Source organism: Cydia strobilella, chromosome 24 (genome assembly GCF_947568885.1).
Source record: "Cydia strobilella chromosome 24, ilCydStro3.1, whole genome shotgun sequence".
NCBI lineage: Eukaryota > Metazoa > Arthropoda > Insecta > Lepidoptera > Tortricidae > Cydia > Cydia strobilella.
This window is the reverse complement of record NC_086064.1, coordinates 7,375,005-7,399,209: the sequence shown is the minus strand read 5'-3', so window position 1 is coordinate 7,399,209 and position 24,205 is coordinate 7,375,005. Positions and strand designations below refer to the sequence as shown.

At 37.0% G+C, this 24,205-nt stretch overlaps 1 protein-coding gene across 1 annotated transcript in view; it reads left to right on the top strand.

Annotated features, from left to right (window-relative positions):
- The first annotated feature begins 13,256 nt into the window (after positions 1–13,256).
- The window catches only part of LOC134752340 (synaptic vesicular amine transporter), a 45,068-nt gene continuing 34,119 nt past the window's right edge, over positions 13,257–24,205 (top strand). Inside the window, exon 1 of the mRNA XM_063688014.1 lies at positions 13,257–13,359. The gene's annotated coding sequence lies outside the window, so the exon portion shown is untranslated. The remainder of the gene's footprint in view (positions 13,360–24,205) is intronic.

The window sequence follows — 24,205 nt, the reverse complement described above, 5'->3', positions numbered from 1 at the left end:
ACTTAAACAGACCCTTAGGGGTGATGAAATGGGAACAGGGCGCTGTGGAATAGGCGTTAGGCATAAATATTTTTAATTATTAAAGATAAATAAGCTTTGTACGATAAATATATACATGTATACATACATAATACATATGTATTGGCATGGTAATTATTTATATATGATAATACTGTGTGGCTACCACCAGCTTGGCACTGACATAAACGCTATAGAGAACGTAACATACTTTCTATGCATCTCGCTCGTAGGTACTCGCATATTAGTGCGAGCGAGATGTTCTGAAAGTAAATTACGTAGACTTTAGCGTATAGACAGTTTTGACACTGCCAGTGACTCATGGTACGGGTACTTGTGGCTCTGTGAGCTGTAGACTTCGGGATAAGCGTACAAATGTTAAATTTAAAAATACTTTGTTGAGTAATTATCACAGCGAACTCACAATGTTAAGATGTGTTGTGTTGTTGTTGTCATTGTCATTGTCTGTACTTTTTTGACATTCATATGTGCATTATGTTAATGCCTAAATTGAAACATAAAGAAATTGAATTGAATTGAATTGTGCGACTAGGTCGATCTGTGAAAAAATAACAATTTATATCACTATATTGTATAAAACGAAGTCGCTTGCCGCTGTCTGTCTGTCCCTATGTATGCTTAAAGGGGGTCCCTTTGTTTGACATAATTATTGAAAGTCATAATGTTATGATTGTCATATTATCATTAGTCACAATTCTGAAACCGTTAACTTTTCAGGATTTTCCTCGGGTTATCCTATAGATAGGTTAGGTTAGGTTTGTTTTATGGCAATGCTGAAAAATTACGCGTTTATGAGAAAAACGAAATTATGACTAATGATAATATGACAAACATTAGATAAGACTTTCAATAATTATGTCAAACAATAGAGACCCACGCTTAGATCTTTAAAACTACGCAACGGATTTTGATGCGGTTTTCACCTATTAATAGAGTAATTCTTGAGGAAGATTTTAGTGTATGATTTGTAAAGGTTTTGTGTAACCCGTGCAAAGCCGGGGCGGGTCGCTAGTAAATAAATAAATATTATAGGACATTATTACACAAATTGACTAAGTCCTACAGTAAGCTCAATAAAGCTTGTGTCGTGGGTACTCAGTGAACGACATATACAATATATAAATACTTAAATACATAGAAAACACCCATGACTCAGGAACAAATATCTATGCTCATCACTGAATAAATGCCCTTACCGGGATTTGAACCCAGGACCATCGGCTTCACAGGCAGGGTACCCACTAGGCCAGACAGGTAGCCATATATATTTACTTTAATATCCTAATTCGAATATTCGACTATAATAATAATATACAGTTGTATTTACGCTTTTTGACAGAACGTTAGCGAAGGTCTCCGTTTCAGCCTAGGCAAAAATGCTTTCGGATGTTATCATCTACAGGTAGCATTTTTATTAGATTATTTTAAACCGGGTCACTCACGTATTATTAAGTCGAATAGCTCGACATGTTTCGGTCCAATTTACGAGGACCGTCTTCACGGAGACACGACACGTCTTCACTGGTCGAGGGCGCGGCGTGTACTGCGGGCCAAAGCCCGACTCGCCCGGCCGCTCACGACAGACGGCGTCGGCGGTGCCGGCGACGTCACCGTTGCCAGGATAGCTCTACCCTCCGTATTGCGTTTGTCAAATGTCGGATCGCGCACAACACTCACTGAGTCAAATAAATTAAACCGAAAACCGTACAAACCGGAACCCGTAACCGGAAACAGTAAATTGGACCGAAACATGTCGAGCTATTCGACTTAATAATACGTGAGTGACCCGGTTTAAAATAATCTAATAAAAATGCTACCTGTAGATGATAACATCCGAAAGCATTTTTGCCTAGGCTGAAACGGAGACCTTCGCTAACGTTCTGTCAAAAAGCGTAAATACAACTGTATATTATTATTATAGTCGAATATTCCGGTTTAAAATAATCTAATATGTTTGAGTCTCACGGGAGTTTTATAGGTAGCATTTTATAACCGATTTTTATTAAATTTGATGAGTAAACGGTTTGGTAGTTAGAAGAATTTTTATTGTTATATTTTTTAAGCTTATTTTTAAGCCAGCCTATGTCTAAGAATTTATTTCTCCATAAGAATATCACAATTCACTTACATAATAATAAACAAATAAACATTATATACATTATTTACAGAGTGCACGAATAGCATAAAATATATTCTAAAACAGAACAAAGTAATTTAGTATTTTTCCCCTCACTAGCTCGGAAAGCCGTCTTTTATCCTTTAAAACAAGCGGGGAAAAACGCATTTTATCCACTAGTGGGGAAAGTAATTTGACCTTGGATGGAGCGTGTTTAAGTATCTTTTGACAGATAACAAAACGTAAAACGCTCATAATAATGGTTTGTTCGATATTGTCGGTACTGTCGGTGTATGGATTGAGCGGCCGTCTCATTCAGGCACTGAAATCGCTCTATGAGGATTCCAGTGCTTGTGTGAGGGTAAACGGGTCGTACACTGAGTGGTTTAGCATCGAAAAGGGTGTTAGGCAGGGGTGTGTAGCGTCACCGTGGCTGTTTAATCTGTTCATGGACAGTAGTTTGCATGATTTGAGAAATGATGAATGTGGGCTGAGAATGAGTGGGTTACCCGTCAAATGTCTTCTTTACGCTGATGACCTGGTATTGCTAGCGTCATCGGGTGAAGAGTTGCAGGAGATGGTAACTAGAATGCATGGATCTTTTGAAAGGAAAGGAATGAAAATAAATGTAAGTAAGACGAAAGTTATGGTATTTGAAAAGGAGGAATATATGACAAACTGTGAAATTTTGATTGGTCAAGAAAGAGTAGAACAAGTGAAAGAGTTTGTGTATCTGGGAACATTATTCACTAGGAACGGTAAGCATGATAAAGATATTGAAAGGAGAGTGAGTGCTGGAAATCGCGTGAATGGGGCACTTAACGCTTTTATGAGCAGCCAGAAGGTGTCGCAAAAGGCACGGTTGGCTGTGCATAGAGGGGTGCTGGTGCCTACACTTATGTATGGTAGCGAAAGTTGGGTATGGCAGAAGAGGCATCAGAGCCAAGTGAATGCAGTAGAAATGAGAGCGTTGAGAAGTGTGTGTGGTGTGAGATTACAAGATAGAATTAGGAACAGTGTGATAAGGGAAAAGTGTGGACTGAGCGAAGATGTAGTGACAAAAATTGAGAAAGGTATGTTGAGATGGTTTGGACACGTGGAAAGAATGAGTGAAAGAAGGCTAACAAAGAGAGTGTATAAGGGAGAGGTAGAAACGGGAGTTGGAAGGGGCAGACCTCGGCGGACTTTCTCTGATCAGATCGGGGAAATCCTGAAGAAAGGCCAGGTCAAGAGCACGTGAGCAAAGTGAAGGAAGCGAAAGAGGTATGTCAGGATCGTAGCAAGTGGAAATCCGTGGTCTCTGCCTACCCCTCCGGGAAATAGGCGTGATTATATGTATGTATGTATGTATGTATTGTTCGATATTAATTATCATTAAATAAATGGTTTGCGTATTTAATAAAAAATACCAAATTTAGCTTTATTTAATTATTTTAAGTCATAAACCTTAAAATTCCATAAAAACCTTTGTTCTTTTCATAATTCTGAACGCACAAGTTGAGTCGATGCAATTTCAAAACGCATCATTGACATTTCATACGTCAGAAATGTCAACATTGTCAACAAAAATTTTACTTAAAAACTTCTTACGTAAAAGTACAGAATTTCCAGTGTTTTTTGTTATAATATCGTAAAAAAATGAGTGATTCCAGTCGATGAAGATGATCTAACGCCTGTGGATGTTGCACTTTCCTCGCTATAGTGAGGGGAAAAGTTTTGTGTTACACACGGGTGCAAATGTATTTTACTTCTCGTCTGTTAAAACACTCGCTACGCTCAGGATTCTATTTTAGAACCACTCGCTTCGCTCGTGGTTCAACTATAGAATCCTTTCGCTTGCTCGTGTTTCAATTCCACACTCGCGGGTAAAATACAACTTTGCACCCTTGTATAACAAATAACTATATTTTTACAAGAAAAAAGTGGGAATGTCTAGTATGAATCGGCAACTGGTAAGCTTGTACCTATAGAGTACAGTGAAATTGTGATCACGCGAGCGCAGGCGGACCAGGCACCAGACAATAATGTTTGCAAATGGTTGTGAGCATAAAGTTGTTAAAGTAAGTATTAAATTACGACTCCACGGCGTGCGCTGTTCGCGCTACACAGCTCTGCACTCCGCCGTGACTGACTGACAACACTGACTGACCGACTACTGGCCTACTTATACATATAATATGTATTCCTGTTTTTAACTATATCCGGTCAAACAAGTTTGTCAGTAGGAAAAGGCGCGAAATTCAAATTTTCTATGGGACGATAACCCTTCGCTCCTACATTATATAAATTTGATTTTTACATTCATTAAATAAATTTAAATTTACATTTTTTCTACTAACGGAAACCTACGGCTCGTGGCAAGATATCTCGGTACTCGTAAAGTAATGACATACTCTCCGCACTAGCATCCAAATGTACTATTACAGTACATATGGTGCTACTTTCTCGCACTAGTGCGTAAAAGAGCACTTTTCGTGCATATGTCGACAGTTTAAAGGGTCATATGTACTGTAAAACGTTGTACGATACACGTGCGACTAGGTAATTCGCAACTCGTGTCGAATTAAAACACCCCCTGCGGTCGTGTTTTAATTTATCGCCACTCGTTTCGAATTTCCTCTTTTCCGCACTTGTATCGTAAATAACTATTGCATCCATCAGCCGCCCATTAGTCATTATATTTGTCAAAATAGTTTTGATAAAGTACTCCTTTCAGACATATTTCAGGTTTGTCTCGAAATGGTTTATGTACCTAATGGTATTTTTATGACTTAAGGTAAATTTCACTTTTTATGAAGTTTTAGCAATAAATGAAGATGGAGTACCTAAAGTTTAAGAAATAATAAATAACGATATATAAAATGATAAGAATAAAACATTTAGTGCCAATGTGGAAAGAATTACCTGGTTTAAAAAAAAACTTCGAAAAAACACCTTTTTAGAATTTAAGAAGTGATTTTGTATAAATATACCTATTTATTTTACAGTACATATGGTGCTACTTTCTCGCACTAGTGCGTAAAAGAGCACTTTTCGTGCATATGTCGAAAGTTTAAAGGGTCATATGTACTGTAAAACGTTGTACGATACACGTGCGAATAGGTAATTCGCAACTCGTGTCGATTTAAAACACTCCCTGCGGTCGTGTTTTAATTTATCGCCACTCGTTTCGAATTTCCTCTTTTCCGCACTTGTATCGGAAATAACTATTGTATAACATTTAGATGTTGACAGTAACATCGATATATTTAACTGTAGATAAAATATTTTGCTACGTCACTAGTATAAGTGCTTGAGTTATCCCAGGTTTGTTAATCAATATACCTACCACAATACAATAATTTAAAAAAATAATCCTAACATGGCCCAGTTTCCCCTCTGGGTTGGGAGGTCAGATGAGACGCTTAACTTCTAACTCGGGTAAATTCAACTGTCAGATTTTGCGATTTTGGTAAAGGAATTAGGATAGGTATTTCCTTAAGGGGCCCACTGACTATCAGCCTGTCAGCGAGAACAAAAAATTTAGTCAATTTTTTAACATGCAGATACGTCTGCGAGCGATACTCCAAATTTCCTCTAAATGTAACTTGTGTAGTGTAACTTTTTCCATTTTTTCCTTTAATATAAAAAAAATTAGTTCCGAACAACTGACAGGCCGATATCGTCCGGCGGACTGGTAATCAGTGGGCCCCTTAAGAGGGTAGAATGGATTTGTCCGAGTTCGAAATTAAGCGACACAGATGGCAGTCGCTTTCGTAAAAATTAGTGAATACGTCAATTCTTGGGATTAGTTGTCAAGCGGACCCCAGGCTCCCATGAGCCGTGGCAAAATGCCGGGATAACGCAAGGAAGGTGATCAATACATTTTTTTTTTCGAATTTTGGAGCAAAATAAAAACAAAAATCATTTATTTTCAGGCATCAAAAGCCCATAGATACATTTTTGATACCACATCGGTGGCAAACAAGCATACGGCCCGCTTGATGGTAAGCACTGCTTACTAAGCAGTCACCGTATAGCTTACAGACTAACATAAATACATCAAACATAAACTTAAAGTAGGCACATTTTACGGTAGGGGAGACCGAGGTGAGTTGTGACATCGCCGATTTTTTGGAATCTATTAACTAGTGCGTAACTAGTAGTATTAGTGCGGAGACCCCTGGAATGTCTGTAAACCTTTAGCTGGAAATAAATGATCTTTATTCTTTTTTTTTTAATAACGAGCTCGCAATAGCGCGCGTTTGTTAGTTCAAGTTACTAGCTAACAAACGCGCACTGTTCCGAGCACGCTAACAGTTAAGAGGTTCCAAAAAATCGACAATGTCACAACTCTCCTCTGTTACAATTCACCTCGGTCTCCCCTACGTGATATTATTATCTAACACGGCAAAATCTCCAATATTCCGTAAGTACCAACATAAAGATTCATATCCCCTTACATTTTTACGTCCAAAACATGTTTCATTATACTTACAAGCGAAATTGGACCTTATAATATATGGCGCTTAAGGTGTTTTTAATGATTGTGGTATTTTCTATAAAAAAGGACCTTATTGTCGATGGCGCTTACGCCATTATAAACGATGCTCCGATATAAATACAATGCCGCGTGACGCTGTGCGGCGTAAGCGCCATCGACAATAAGGTCCCTTTTCATAGAAAATGCCCCTTATTATGGTACAGTCACGTCTAAAAATATCGATACGGACAAAGTGCCAAAATATGTATACACGACTTTATACCTTATCTTACGACCTTAGTTTATAGGTTCCCTAGTTTATTACTAACAAAATGTGGATTTTTTAGTCAATTTTTTTTTATTAGGGTTCCGTACCCAAAGGGTTTTACGGTACCCTATCACCATAGAGTAACTTATACTAGAGCGGTACTGTCATAGTACATTTTGTAACCCCAGTAAATTCACTGCCATCTGTCGACACACTTTAAAACTAGAAATGAAGATTTATAAAAATACGATAAAATGTATTTAAATATGGATAAATGATGTGTTCTTTCACTGATATTCGTTAAAATTGTTATATAACAAACGAAACCGTCAACGCCATCTATACGACAGTAGGCCAAAGCTAGTAGCGCCCTCTGAACGAGAATCAAATTTTCTTGATTTTCGAGGCACGTTTTTTCCTTAGACTGTATCCATCTATTACGGAGTTATATCTATCTTTGCTATATCTATATTACTAAGACTCCGCTGTCCGTCTGTCTGTCACCAGGCTGTATCTTATGAACCGTGATAGCTAGAGAAATTTTCACAGATGATGTATTTCTGTTGCCGCAATAGCTAAAAAGTACGGAACCCTCGGTGCGCGAGTCCGACTCGCACTTGGCCGGTTTTTTATTTATTGCCCATGTATAAGGTAGTTTATAGATATTTTTGGCAGTTTGGCACTTTGTGCGTATCGATATTTTTAGACGTGACTGTATGTAGTTATAGTACCTAGTTAATAAGGAATGTTTGCATGCTTCTTTAAGTAAAATGTACGCACTTAAAATTACCCACTGTCCAACTATGTTTACCACTACATTTTTGCAAATAAATATATCTTATCTTATCTTATCTTATCTTATTAATAAGGGATTGTTTGACGTGAATGTCTGTCGCATTAGAAGAGGTTATGGCTTATAGCAAAGATAGATATAACTCCGTAATAGATGTTTACAGTCTAAGGAAAAAACGTGCCTCGAAAATCAACAAAATTTGATTCTCGTTCAGAGGGCGCCACTAGTTTTGGCTCACTGTCGTATAGATGGCGTTGACTGTTTCGTTTGTTATTTAACAATTTTAACGCATATCAGTGAAAGAACATGGGTCAAAATCATAAAAAGAATTAATGCATATAAAAAAATCATTTATCTATATTTAAATACATTTTATCGTATTTTTATAAATCTTAATTTTTAGTTTTAAAGTGTGTCGACAGATGGCAGTGAATTTACTGGGGTTACAAAATTTACTATGACAGTACCGCTCTAGTATAAGTTACTCTATGCTTATAGGCATGTTTATATGTGTAAAATATGTATACTTGAAAATACTATTAATTATTTTTCCTATTGCATGCGTGTTGCTTTCTGTAAATCTTTGTAAGGGACTCGGCAGGACAGGCTCAGCCTAGTGTCAGAGTCACTGTGAAAAATTTGTTAACAATGTTTTCTGGCAATAAATCTTTTTGTATTTTTTTTTTATGTAGAAATTAATGGCTACTGCAGGTTTCCTTATGTGATAGAGACTAGGTACAGGGTACAGATATTGTGAGAAAATAAAATGGCGTAAGAAGCTGGGGGTAAATTTTTTATGCGAAATATAAATGTGGTATTTTCTATAAAAAGGGACCTTATTGTCGGTGGCGCTTACGCCATTATAAACGATGCTCCGATATAAATACAATGCCGCGCGACGCTGTGCGGCGTAAGCGCCATCGACAATAAGGTCCCTTTTAATGGAAAATGCCCCAAATTAGTTTGAACATCACAAATTCTTAATTGACCAGAATAAATCTAAATCTGAATTTTTTCACCGCTGGTGTTCGGAAAGGCTCTCTTTGTACTTCAAAAACTGATAAGTAAGTTGCATTTTATCTACATGTAAGGCAAATTAATCTGATAAATATTTTAAAACGTTAATTTGAATTTGATTTATAATTTTTTGCAGCTAGTACCTATTTTCCTCCTCCATATCGTTACCGTTACCGCAGTGATATCTAAGCGCCACTTGTACTATCCCATTAACCCGGGGTTAACTAGTTAAACCGTTAACCCAGTGTCAAATTGTACTGGTAACCGGGGAAACCTTCACGATGGCCCAGCGCTGGACCAGCGAGATGGCCATGAGATGGTTGAGAGCGTTTGAAAACATACAATCGTTCAAATACAAATCGCTCATCACACAAATAAATGCCCTTACCGGGATTCGAACCCAGGACCATCGACTTCACAGGCATGGTCACTACCCACTAGGCCAGACCGGTCGTCGGTAGTTATAATTCCGTTCTTCTGGAATATCGGTTACCAAAATAGTTTTGTTCTTTCATGAAACGTTCTTGTAATAAACCGGTATTTCAAAGAACGAAATTAATAACGGTTTCGTTCTTCTTGAACCGAAATTATTTTGTTCTTTTAAAAAACATTACCGTAATATATCCGGTGTTGCAGACGTCCATAGGCTACGGTAACTGCTTACCATCAGGCGGGCCGTATGCTTGATTGTATAAAAAACACCGCCGACGTGGTATAAAAAAAAAAAACGGTATTCGAACGAACGAAATTAATAACGGTTTAAGAGCGATATCAGATGGTTTTTGGAAACCGGTTCCGATCCCTGTCCGCTATCAATACCCTCTCTAGATGCTGGCCCATCTTAGTGGGCCAGTATGATGGCCCATCGTGTAGAGGAGCCATAACCGGTTAACCCCGGGTTAGGGAATGGTGCGTGGCCCTTAGAACCATTGTTGGTCTACGAACGAAGCTTGTTTTCACTGTACCCAGTAGGGAGGCACTCCTCCTTTCGGTCAAACTCGGCTCCGTTCGGCTCAGCATTGCTCCGAGCAAAGATAGATATAACTCCGTAATAGATGGATACAGTCTAAGGAAAAACGTGCCTCGAAAATCAAGAAAATTTGATTCTCGATCAGAGGGCGCTACTAGCTTTGGCCTACTGTCGTATAGATGGCGTTGACGATTTCGTTTGTTATTTAACAATTTTAACGCATATCGGTGAAAGAACATGGGTCAAAATCATAAAAATAATTAATGCAAATAAAAAAAAATCATTTATCCATATTTAAATACATTTTATCGTATTTTTATAAGTCTTCATTTTTAGTTTTAAAATGTGTCGATAGATGGCAGTGAATTTACTGTGGTTACAAAATCTACTATGACAGTACCGCTCTATCTTATTATATCCTCATTGCTTCGAGCAATTATTAGGGTTGGCACAACTTGAAGTCCCTTTGCGTGCACGACCACAGATAATGGCTTGAATTTTGACAGCCCTAAATAGCCGAAAGGGATAGTGCCATATATTAGAAAGGGACAGCAGGATTCGACCCTGAATCGCTCTCAAACTTCGGGTTTATAGGAAGTGTCCTTTCTGTTCGGTAGTATTACTATTACTTATTCTGTGCTAGCTCTTTAGCTACAAACGGCGTAGCACTGGCGTAGCTTTCTACACAAGTGCTACGCCGTAGGCTGCTACGGCCTACACGAAGCTTCTAAGCCATATATTTTTAGGGTTCCGTACCCAAAGGGTAAAAACGGGACCCTATTACTAAGACTCCGCTGTCCGTCTGTCCGCCTGTCCGCCTGTCCGCCTGTCCGTCTGTCCGTCTGTCCGTCAGTCCGTCTGTCCGTCTGCCCGTCAGTCCGTCTGTCCGTCTGTCCGCCTATCCGTCTGTCCGTCTGTCCGTCTGTCCGTCTGTCCGTCTGTCCGTCTGTCCGTCTGTCTGTCACCAGCCTGTATCTCATGAACCGTGATAGCTAGACAGTTGAAATTTTCACAGATGATGTATTTCTGTTGCCGCTATAACTATAACAACAAATACTAAAAATAAAATAAAATAAATATTTAAGTTGGGCTTCCATAAAACAAACGTGATTTTTTTGCCGGTTTTTTGCGTAATTCAATTCAATTCAATTCAATTCAATTATTTATTTCAGGCAAATGCCCATATAACAAATAAAAATATAAAAATAAAAATAAAAATACAAATAAAAATATCAAATACAAGCAATGGTACGGAACCCTTTTTTAATGTCAGATTTTGATAATTGTCGCTTACCATAAGAATGAAATTTGCTTGTATCTTTATACGAATAACCTGTCAGAGCGTTCTTATAAGTATAGTTTGTCAAAGGACTGTCTCATTTTAAACATAGACAGAGAGCATCATACTATCTTTGTCTTACACTAGTAATAGCACCAAAAAGAAAAGGATGTGAATAGTTTTTTGTTTTTATTTACTGACAATATGGTTTGATCAACTATATGTGACGTTTTCGACTAAAAGGTACCACATTGTCGGTTGTCGATGAGGTTGATTTCTAATTAAAGCTATATGGTAATAGCGTCTTTATTGACAACCGACAATAAGTACCCTTTTGGTTGAAAACGGCACATATATGGAAAGCGATGTGGTAACCTTTTGATTGCGAACGACACATATTTTGGCCTAAATAACGGCAATCTCTTTTTTTAATTTGTGTTAAATTCGAAAAAAATTAGCATTTTTTAGTTATTACATTAATTAGGTATACATTGAGTACTAGAATGGAATTCTCAAAGAGTAGACGGGTATTTTCACTTAAAATTTGTATTTTTACTTTTTTTTTTAATCCATCAAATTTGGGTTATTTCTGAATCACGAGGACTATCGAATTAAAAAGAAAAAAAATATGTCCCAAAAAAAATGACAGTTTTGTAACGCATTTTCACATACATTTTGTATGAACCGTTACAAAACTGACACCCAAAATATGTATGAAAAACTGGGGACACTTTTTTTCTCATTCAATAGTACTCGTGATTCTGAGTCTAAATAACCCAAAAGTTGATGGTTAAAAAAAAAGTAAATGGTACCATTTTTTCAGAAAACCCCCATACTTGTTTTCAAAATTTGGGCAACATACATGTGACACGTAAGATCTATAGGCTACAAATGCTACGATGTCCACTAGACCGTACGCTTGTTTGCCACGGTATAAAAATATAGGAACCATAAAACCATTTTCGCCTATTTTATCTTATCTTATCTTAAACCGCGCTATATTCTCCTACAATGAAATGATGGAATTGTACTTAATGGTGAAGCGAGACGGCGATACGTGAGGTCACGGGTGCGAGGGAGACGGGGATAGAAATTAAGGACCAAAGCCGACTAGGGAAAGAAGGTTGTAAGTGAATTTTGCTGTAATTTTTACTACAAATATTTATTTAAATTAGTTTAGATCACTTAATATAAGCAGACCTATGTTCCGTATAAGATGAATAGTCTAAGGAAAAAATGTGTCTCGGAAATCAAGAAAAAATTATTCTTGGACAGATGGCACCTACGGCCTATTCTCGGCTAGATGGTGTTGACGGTTTCGTTTGTTATTTAACAGTTTTAACACATATCAGTAAAGGACCTGGGTCAAAATCATAGAAAAATAATAAATACAAATAAAAAAAATATTTATCCATAATGTTTTTGGTATTCTTGTAAATTTTCATTTTTAGTTTTAATCGTGTGTCGATAGATGGCAGTAAATTTACTGTGACTACAAAATTTACGATGACAGTACCCCTCTATCCTATATATTCTCTTTGGTAAATATTGTATTGTAGAGTATAAAATATTAATTAAATAGTGACATATTTGTTTCCTTAAAAACGGAATTGTAGAATAATTTATGTTTTGTTTTTTGTGTATACCTCTCGTAACGAATGATGGTCGCTATGATATGATAGTTTTTTCAAGTCTCTTACACTGTTGGGCTTAGTAAAAAAATACCTGACAAGTGCGGGTCGGACTCGCCCACCGAGGGTTCCGTGCTTTTTAGTATTTGTTGTTATAGCGGCAACAGATTGTCTAGCTGTCACGGTTCATGAGATACAGGCTGGTGACAGACAGACGGACAGACGGACAGCGGAGTCTTATTAATAGGGTCCCGTTTTTACCCTTTGGGTACGGAACCCTAAAAATGAACGCGATAGATGTTGCCCTTAAAAACACGAAATATACAGCTACAGCCTTTTCCACGGAGCGCCACAAACGCGCACTTTCAGCGTGAACTTATCGAAAACCTGTAGCTTTTGTCTCTTTCCCACCCAAAACCCAACCTTAAATCTACCTAACTAACGTCCAAAATCCAAAAACATTGCATCACTTCAATAAAACTAAACACCTACAATCTAAAAGCAACTTTAACTACTTAACTATAAAGTCCAACATCGAATGTGCAGTAAGAAAATGCTTGATAATGTCAGCCATCTTGTTTTGAGCGCCCCCGCCCCCCGCGCCTAATGCGTTCTCTTCAGTATAAAGGTACTGAGTGAAGTAAGTCACAGGTCGATATAATCTGGTCGGAGGCTGGGTAGGATCCGTTCTTGCCATAATTTTCAGTCGGTCTTCGGACCTTGGGCCGTCAAGACGTGGTTTTAGTATTTTTTTGTGTTTTTTTTAATGGGGAGCTGGTAAAATGTGAGTATTATTTATAAGACTACTATTTTTTTTGTACCTACAATATTGAATGAAATAATACATGTTATGATTTTTTCAATGATTGACGTGTAAGAAAACTTTAGTGAATTCATTTGATGGTATAATTAGATTTTGTTCACTGAAAAACGTAATTATCAAGCTTAGCCTTTCTCTTAAACGTTTAATTTATTTAAGTAATTTAATTCGTTTTAAATAGGGAAATAGAAAGAAATATTCTAAATTAAATAGTTTGTTCCTCAAACGATGTACAATACAAGTTGGCAAAAAAATAAGTACATTCCCATTGCCAGGGAGGTTTTGGGATTATACTGAGCAACTTTTACTATGGGACCAACTCCGAAATCGCGATTTCTTTTTCCGAAATCGCGAAAAAAAATTGGCTGTTTCATACATTTTGTTTGGTCCATTTTCTATGGGAGGTCCCATAGTAAAAGTTGCTCAGTATAATCCCAAAACTTCCCTGGCAACGGGAATGCACTTATTTTTTAGCCACCTTGTATAACGTAAATTTACGATGACTTTTTTACCAAGTAGGCCAGTTTTCTCCAGGAATTCTAATTCCCTAATTCCCAGCAAGCTGGAAATCATCTTAATACCTTCATATGGTAAATATAATCCGAGTTTGCTCCATTCCAGTTGTGGAAAATTTTTTGCTCTTTTTTCAGTTTTTTGCTTGTAGTTCAAAAACGGTACGTCCAACAGAAAATTTGCTGTATTAAAATACGTTTTTTTTTTCATCAATGTCTGATCAGCAACAACCTTGCTGGTAGCAAAGATAGATATAACTCCGTAATAGATAGACAGATAGATAGACTGTCTAAGGAAAAAACGTGCCTCGAAAATCAAGAAAATTTGATTCTCGCTCAGAGGGCGCTACTAGTTTTGGCCTACAGTCGTATAGATGGCGTTGACGGTTTCGTTTGTTATTTTACAATTTTAACGCATATCAGTGAAAGAACATGGGTCAAAATCATAAAAATAATTAATGCAAATAAAAAAAATCATTTATCTATATTTAAATACATTCTATCGTATTTTTATAAATCTTCATTTTTAGTTTTAAAGTGTGTCGACAGATGGCAGTGAATTTACTGGGGTTACAAAATTTACTATGACAGTACCGCTCTAGTATAAGTTACTCTATGCTGGTAGTGACATTGTAATTTCTTCTACATCGAGTGGTATTGTCAATCCAAGTTAAAATGTATCTCCCAAGGCTCTCAAATTTTACGCACACCTCCTGGAATGGAGCAAACTCGGATTATTCGCATTTAGGACCAAATGAAGGTATTAAAATGATTTCCAGCTTGTTGGGAATTAATTCATCAAAACGCTTTATATGGATTTAATTTGTTTGGCCTAAACATATAAAGAAACGCGTGTGATTTTTTATGTCCCGTCCTATAAGACTCCTATTTAAAAAAACATTTTGTATGGAAGGTACCCTAAAAAATCTTTTAGTTTTTATTTTACCGTGTCGCCATGCATGATTTATTATTCCAAATTGCAGCTTTCTAGCACTAACGATAACAAAGCAAAGCCGCGTACGGACAGACAGACGGACTTGGCGAAACTTTTAGGGTTCTTAGTGGACTACGGAACCCTGAAAAGTGACCAAGCTTAGCAATGCGCCAAAGAGAATTCGATGAGATTGCAGGAGAATTTTCTCATAAAAGAAATCGGCCGAGTGCGAGTCGGATTACCATTACGCAAAAAAAACGGCAAAAAATCACGTAAATATTTATTTTATTCTGTTTTTAGTATTTGTTGTTACAGCGGCAACAGAAATACGTAATCTGTGAAAATTTCAAGTCACGTTTCATGAGATACAGCCTGACAGACAGACAGACAGACAGCGGAGTCTTAGTAATAGGTCCCGATTTTACCCTTTGGGTACGGAAACCTAGAAAAGGATATTAGGTTTGAAAGTATAATGGCGAATTTATCCCTATTTATTACAATGAATAATGTCTAAGAAATATAATATATATTGAAATCCCCGCTCCCCTATTACAGATTAAGCCGAAGATAATACACTCCCTAGAGAAATCATGGAATTGAACGCTTTAAGAGGAAAGCGGTCGGCCCCTTCTCCATACAAACTTAGTCCTCATTTTCCTCTGTAGATATTAACATTATAAAAAGTATAACATTTAAAACTTTCGCGTTTTGAAGACATATAACAAAAACAATATATATAAATAATTAATAATTAACATTAACAATAACATTAATAATTAATATATTAATAATTAACATTTATGTGTAGTGGATGGTGTGAAAATGTGATGTCTACCCCAAACTTTAAATGCACTTTTCGTGGGGTAGTCACACAAATCTCTTTTTTGACATTTTGCTGGGACGTCAATTAGCCGCGACCACGACCAGTGAAACCTGTGTCGAAACGTCGGTAAATAAAGGTAACAAAATAGATTCGCGATAGACCCGATTGTAAATGTTATTTAATATTATAAAAAGTATGTTCACACAATTTGTTGTACATGACCATAGCCTGTAGGTACTCCTTCGTTTAACTTTTTCTAATTTTGGTTTTTATAGGCGTTAGCTTTTAAATATTTGAATATTTAGGGAAACATGAAGGGAAACCTACCTATATCACTAAAAAGAAAACTCATGGACATGTGCATTTTCTCCATCCTTACTGCGTTCGAGCAAAGATAGATATAACTCCGTAATAGATGGATACAGTCTAAGGAAAAAACGTGCCTCGAAAATCAAGAAAATTTGATTCTCGTTCAGAGGGCGCTATAGCTTTGGCCAACTGTCGTATAGATGGCGTTGACGGTTTCGTTTGTTATTTAACAATTTTAACGCATATCAGTGAAAGAACATGGGTCAGATCATAAAAATAATTAATGCAAATAAAAAAAACTCATTTATCTATATTTAAATACATTCTATCGTATTTTTATAAATCTTCATTTTTAGTTTTAAAGTATGTCGACAGATGGCAGTGAATTTACTGGGGTTACAAAATTTACTATGACAGTAACGCTCTAGTATCAGTTACTCTATGGTTCGAGCGCCAATGTCTCAGGCTGAAATGATGCCTTTCACCCGAGTTAAACACTACTTTTCATTTCGAATACGATAAAAGTAAAATGCATGTTTTTATTTAAATATGAATAAGTATAAATGTTTATAATCCAAAAAGCCTTTCTGCGGTTCTTATATAAGAAGATTCACGGGTATTACCCATATTTGTACCCATCAAAGTTCCTGCTTGGCGTTTTGGGGTTTAATTCCTTAGAGGTAAGGCGTAACTACGGGCTCTTGACTACTGCATGTAATGTCTTACGGGGGAACTCGGACTGCCTTGAACTGGTTGCACAACTCGTACGCCTGTTCGTTCCATCTATAGCTAAGGCCCAATTTAATTTACGACCGCGAAGTCCTCACCTATTAGCTGTGCCTAAAACGCGCACTATGTCTCATGGCAAATCACCACTTGTCCGCGCTCTACAGTATATCAACGCGCTCCTCGCATCAGCACCGGAATGTGATTTATTTGCAAGTAGTTGGATGGATCTGTGTAAAAAATGTATGAAGTACTGTGAGGCGATGGATAAGCGTGAATCATCTGTTTTGTATTAGTTTTTCTTTCTTACGTTTGTTCTGTTGTCCTTTCTAGACTGTATCATGTACCTAGTTGTATAAAGGTAACTTTATAATAAATAAAATTACAATATTATAAAATTAAAACTAACCTATTAAACCTAAACTGTATACACTTAGTATATAAAAACTTATTAATCACAAACTAGTCCCGTCAAAAAATTCCTTTTAAGTCCCGAACTGTTCCCTACCTGGCCCAAATGTTCCAAATATGAATATAGTTGTATAAATACTTTCTATTATAAATTTCTCAGTGTATTAGTTCGCTGTAATGCTGTGTAAATTGTTTGAATTAATAAAATAAAAAAAAATAAAAAAATAATACCTTTGTCTTGAGGATACTTTCAATTAACAATTTAGGTAAAAGTATCGTTATTTATGGCATGGGGAATAAAATATCAGAATGGAAAAGGTATAAAGAATCCATTTAAACCCAAATTTGAATTGCTCATGGTAATTTTTTTTTAAACCGGCCAAGTGCGAGTCGGACTCGCGCACTAAGGGTTCCGTACCATTACACAAAAAACGGCAAAAAATGGGGGCCCCATTTAAATATGTTTATGAAATTAAGTGTTTTTTTATATTTGATTAAATGAAAGGTAAATCGCGGTTTACGAATTATGACGTATTAAAAAAAACTACTTACTAGATCTCTTTTTTTTTATCTTTATTAAAGGGCTTTTTCGAGTGAACGAATATGTCGCCCCTTACTAGATCTCGTTCAAACTTCAAACCAATTTTCGGTGGAAGTTTGCACGGTAATGTACATCATAGTTTTTGTCATTGTTTTTAGTTTTATCATTCTCATATTTTAGAAGTTACAGGGGGGGGGGCACACATTTTACCACTTTGGAAGTGTCTCTCGTGCAAACTATTCAGTTTAGAAAAATATATATTAGAAATCTATCATTTTTGAAGACCTATCCATAGATACCCCACGCGTATGGGTTTGATGACATAATTTTTTTTTGAGTTTCTAAGTATGGGGATCCCCCAAAATTTATTGCTTTTTTCTATTTTTGTGTGAAAATCTTAATGCGGTTCACAGAATACATCTACTAAGTTTCAACAGTGTAGTTCTTATAGTTTCGGAAAAAAGTGGCTGTGACATACGGACGGACAGACAGACAGACAGACAGACAGACATGACGAATCTATAAGGGTTCCGTTTTTTGCCATTTGGCTACGGTACCCTAAAAATCGTACTTGGAACGTAAAATGCTCTAGTGCATTTATTAATAATTTTGTGCACACATTTTAGTACAGCAATGACCCTCTTTCGAGCATGAGAAATGAAATAGCTATTTATGCAAGTGCTGAAATCATCTTTACGCACGTGTATCATACAATGTTTTACTATCCATTGTGCGAGTAAATAAAAAAACATATCATGGCAAATAAGTTTAATTATTAAGAGGAGTGTTTTAAATCGACACGAGTTGCAAATTACCTATTCGCACGTGTATCGTACAAGGTTTTACAGTACATATGGCCCTTTAAACTTTCGACATATGCACGAAAAGTGCTCTTTTCCGCACTAGTGCGAGAAAGTAGCACCATATGTACTGTAAAAAAAAATTTAAAACAAAAAGCACTAGTGCGGAAAAGTAGTACTTTCCGCATGATATGGCTCCGTAGGAAACGCACTTTTCGAGCACATGCATTGTAAAATATATTTTACGTATCAAATCCAAGAAATTCTAAAATCAACTTCAAAGTATAAGTATATACGAGTATACTGGCGATATATTTTGAGGTTATCTTGGCGTCCGTCCGGTTTCCGGAAACACGGTCACATATATCGGCTGGGTCAGGTGCTAATTAACTTGTACCGGTACCGGTACAGATATTTAATTGGGGTATTTATACCATGTTTAGCATTTAGCAAGAGAGTTTTTGAAATATTCAGGGGATACGGTGGGTGATTTACCAGGCATCGTAAACTGCGAGCGAAATCCATTGAAGTACTAGGGTTGTTACTTAGTCAAATCAAGTCAAAGTACGTCATTTCAATGGATTTCGCTCGCAGTTTACGATGCCTGGTGATTACATCTTAAAATATGCTGTACAGAAAATATGCTTAAGGGACCCGGGTATGTCCTTAAACTGCCTACGTCCAAATGAAGTAATGGCACTGTGAATGTCATCTCGCTTTATGTGGTAGGGCACAGCACAGCGGATGTCATTCCAGATTTAGAGCAGAGCCCAACTGAGGAAGTACCCCCCTACCTTACAGAAAACCGCAGCCAAATATCACTAGACCCTACTCATAGTGTTGTGTTCCTGCCATTGAGTAAGGTTGCCAGAGCTCAACGAGGGTGCGAGGTGTTAGGGTCGGCAACGCGCATCCAACACCTGAGTGTCTATTCCAAAGGCTACGGTGACCGCTTAATTTACGCAATCACATATAATTTATGACTTCAATACTTTCCATGACAAATGAAATCATTCAGATTTTGGTCGCACTTTTGATATTTAACAAGCAATCTTGTACAATTGTGGATCTGAGATTGAAACTCGACTAACTTAAGTAAGAGTCAAGTGAGATATTGAAATTTGAACGTACCGCCATCTACCGGAAGAGGGTCGTTACCGCTCCCGCTCATTTCCGCCGTTTTGGAACCATTCTCTACTTTAATTGGACGCTCATATTTCCATTAATAGGGAAAATTACGCGAAACTCTGCGCAGGGGGCGCCACTACCACAATCTGAGGGTCTATCACAAAACAAGAAAATCGAAATTTCGTTATCTAACATCTCTGTCACTCTTGGCTCATAAAGAGGCAGATAGCGAAATTTCGGATCCGGTAGGTTCTCTGCAAACAAACCGCCTTGGTGCATCAATGTCATATTTTATTATCTCTGAAAACTTGTCATAAAACTGTTAAAGGCACAGTATGTATAAGTTACTCTATGGTTTACGAAACGGGCTACTGCTGCACTCTGGTGGCAGAACATTGCAGTAATATCCCCTATTTCAGAAAACTAAGTTTTATTACACATATAAGTGTTTCAGCTGCATTTTACGTCAAAGTTATTTTAGGAAAATTATTCAGTTTTTCCGTACCATTATCGTATCAAAACGAGATAAAAACATAACAAATTATAACATTAGAATCGGCATCAAAGTGTAATTCGAAAAATATAATCTGGCTCCCTAAAGGATAATTTTCTGTTAGAGTTAGACCAAGCAAAGTCTGCAGAGATTTTGACGGTACACGCAATGCAAGTGTTATTTAAACGTCATCATTTCATAAAAGTTTGACGGTTAATTATTTTACACACGTACATCACACGCACGCCACCTCAAAGCAGGTGGTTACTAAAGATAGATATAACTCCGTAATAGATGGATACAGTCTAAGGAAAAAACGTGCCTCGAAAATCAAGAAAATTTGATTCTCGTTCAGAGGGCGCTACTAGTTTGGGCCTACAGTCGTATAGATGGCGTTGACGGTTTCGTTTGTTATTTAACAATTTTTACGAATATCAGTGAAAGAACATGGGTCAAAATCATAAAAATACTTAATGCAAATAAAAAAAATCATTTATCTATATTTAAATACATTCTATCGTATTTTTATAAATCTTCTTTTTTAGTTTTAAAGTGTGTCGACAAATGGCAGTGAATATACTGGGGTTACAAAATTTACTATGACAGTACCGCTCTAGTATAATTTACTCTATGTGGTTACTCACCTGCACTGCGTGTGCTATCAAAATTGTATTGTTAATTGTATGAAATTTTGTAAACTGTATGAAACCGTAATAATCCTTTGCTAGAGTTTAACTATGTAATTTTTATATTAAAGGAGCAACGCACGGATTGCGGAGGTTCCGGTTTCAAATCCTGCCGGAAGTGTAACTTTTTCCATTTTTTCGTTTAATATAAAATTTGGAGTATCGCTCGCAGACGTATCTGCATGTTAAAAAATTGATTTTATGTAATTTTTCTTTTAATTTAATTATTCTAAAATTGACCTACACATATATATATCTGTTAAAAATAATATCCCGCACACATATCTATGTGGTTAGTCTTATTGCGATTCCTATAAGAGGAAAGAGAAAATAGTGCCATGCTTTGTCCATCACCGACCAGGGGCCCACTGACTATCAGTCCGCCGGACGATATCGGTCTGTAAGTTGTTCGGAACTGTCAAATTTTTGTTCTAACTGACATGCCGATATCGTCCGGCGGACTGATAGTCTGTGGGCCCCATTAAGGGGGCGGACTGAAAATCAGCGCTGTGCGGTCAATTCCTAATGAAGTGGCTGGCGCAGCATATGCTGAGCCCGTTCTATTTGTCGCGCATGCCAATTTTTAATGTTATTTGTAAGTATATTCCTGTAATATCTCTTTTGTTTTGTGGCAATAAATGTTTTCTTATTCTTATTCTTAAAATCTCTGCAGACTTATCTTGGTCTAACTCTATCAGGTAGGTGTGTAGCAATATTTCCTGAACCATTTAATCTTCCTAACTTCCTTTGAATAGTTTAAATGACCATAAATCTACTTCAATGTAGTGTAACACGATATCAAATCTCCGGATAATAATGTTGAGTTGAGGATATCACGGCATAGCATATTTTTTGTCGATTTTTTTCACGGATTTCAATAAAATTTGGTTGGTTTGACGAGTGGGCGGAAAAAATACGAAATAACAACTTGTCCAAAAAAATACATAGATAACCATCTGTTTTCGTAACTCAGTGGAAGAATTTTTAGGGCATACGATGAAACTGAACTTATATTGTACATTGTACAGAATAGGGAACTTTGTCTATTCAGTATTCACCAAATTGTATAGAATTATGACGAATATAAAAACCGGCAAAGTGCGAGTCGGACTCGCGCACGAAAAGTTCCGTTTGTTGCATGGGAACCCCACTTAAATATTTATTTTATTCTGTTTTAGTATTTGTTGTTATAGCGGAAACAGAAATGCATCATCTGTGAAAATTTCAAGCGTCTAGCTGTCACGGTTCATGAGATACAGCCTGGGTGACAGACGGACAGACAGACAGCGGAGTCTTAGTAATAGGGTCCCGTTTTTACCCTTTGGGTACGGAACCTTAAAAACGACAACATAATAAAATCAGCCCAATTACTTTATTGCGAAAAGGTGAGAAACCATGACATTGTAGCGGCAATGACGCGGATGTGCCCAAGGTGATGCGATCACCGCTCCGACGACAGTGAATTTGCAGGATTAAGTAATTGTGGACACATCACGATATACTCTATCCGAGGAACGAACTTTAGCAGAGTAAACTTCTCAAAATTTACAAATAAGAGCTCACAATTCAGTGCTTCACGCGGTTTTTCGTAAACGACCATCAGAAAAAAGATCATTACTAATTTAATTAGTCCTTTTTCTAAAATGTACAACGATATTCCTAAAGAGAAGAAGACGCTCTTACTGGAACAAGTACTCTTTGTTTCTAATAATGAGCGTAAAGTCTTAAATGTTGTCAGGAATATCATCAATTTTACATTATTTCGACTTTTCTTGTAAGAACGCTCTTAAGACCTGGCGCCTATTTCACCACGCTGACAACAGTGACAACAGACACCTGACACTGATACGAGTAATTTTCTGCACATTTGCGAGTCCAGAAGTAAGAACAGTATGAAATAACTATAACAACAAATACTAAAAAGTACGGAACCCTCGGTTCTGTTCCCCTTTTACCAATTAGGTAAGCGTGGTTCGAAACATAGTAAATAAACCACAATATTAATAAATTCTGTGTTCAATTGCGATGTGAGAGTTATCAATAAGTATTGCGCTCTCAATCCAGGCATAATTTGATTACTTATATGACATGTTCCATTTCTGGATTCAAGTATGCCGTAGTTTGATCGGCGGTGATACGCTACTATTTATGTCCTATTTAATACTCGTACCTAGCTAGCTTCAGTCCAGTGGGATTATTTCGCTAGTGTCTGTAGTAGTGTAAGCTTTAAGTAAACACCGGTTTGTATTAACACTTGTTTTTATTAAATAATTAGGTTTTCTTACATATATGGTTCTTAGCGTTGCGGCAGCTTCTAGGCAAAGAGGGCGGGGTCACCCATTTTACATTACATATCAATTTTTAAAAGATGCGTTCGGAAACGTTCTATACTGATACATTTGTTTCGGATACTATTACCACTGATATTACAGTGTCAAGGTACCTAGCCTTATAAGACTATAGTTATTTGTGCAACAAGAGAGTAAAGTTGGTTTTTCTTGCGAGTGTTTATTTTGAGTCCCGAGAAAGCGAAAGATTCTATAATTGAATCACGAGCGAAGCGAGTGATTCTAAGGTAGAATCTTGAGCGTAGCGAGGCTCAAAAACACGAGATGTGAAATAACTTTGCTCTCGTGTTGCACACATAATTTTTCACCTCAGTAGTGAGGACATATTAAAGGTTAAAATGTATTTCGAATTACACAGAATAAACAGAAAAAAAAAGTATTATAATATGTACGATACGATACGATACGACACGATACGATACGATACGATACGAGACCGGACCGGACCGGACCGTACCGTACCGTACCGTACCGGACCGTACCGTACCGGACCGTACCGTGCCGTAGTATGAAGTTCATGGCCTTCACTAAATTAAAAAGCTACATTGTTTCACTCCCTGGAGTGAGGAAAGTCGCACTTTCCTCACTCCAGGGAGTGACGAAAGTAGGCTTGTTCGAGCTGCTGAGGTGAAATAGTTATTTGTTATACAAGGGTGCAAAGTTGTATTTTACCAGCGAGTGTGGAATTGAAACACAAGCAAGCGAAAGGATTCTATAGTTGAACCACGAGCGAAGCGAGTGGTTCTAAAATAGAATCCTAAGCGTAGCGAGTGTTTCAACACACGAGAAGTAAAATACATTTGCACCCGTGTGTAACACAAAACTTTTCCCCTCACTATAGCGAGGAAAGTGCAACATCCACAGGCGTTAGATCATCTTCATCACTGGAATCATTTATTTTGTACGATATTATAACAGAAAAAAATCTGGAAATTCTGATTTTTACGTGAGTCGGTGAGAAGTGTTTTAAGTAAAAAATTTGTTGACAATGTTGTCATTTCTGTTCTGACCTGACGTATGAAATGTCAACGATGCGTTTTAAAAATTGCATCGACTCAACTTGTGCGTTCAGAATTATATTTAACATCATTATAAAAAA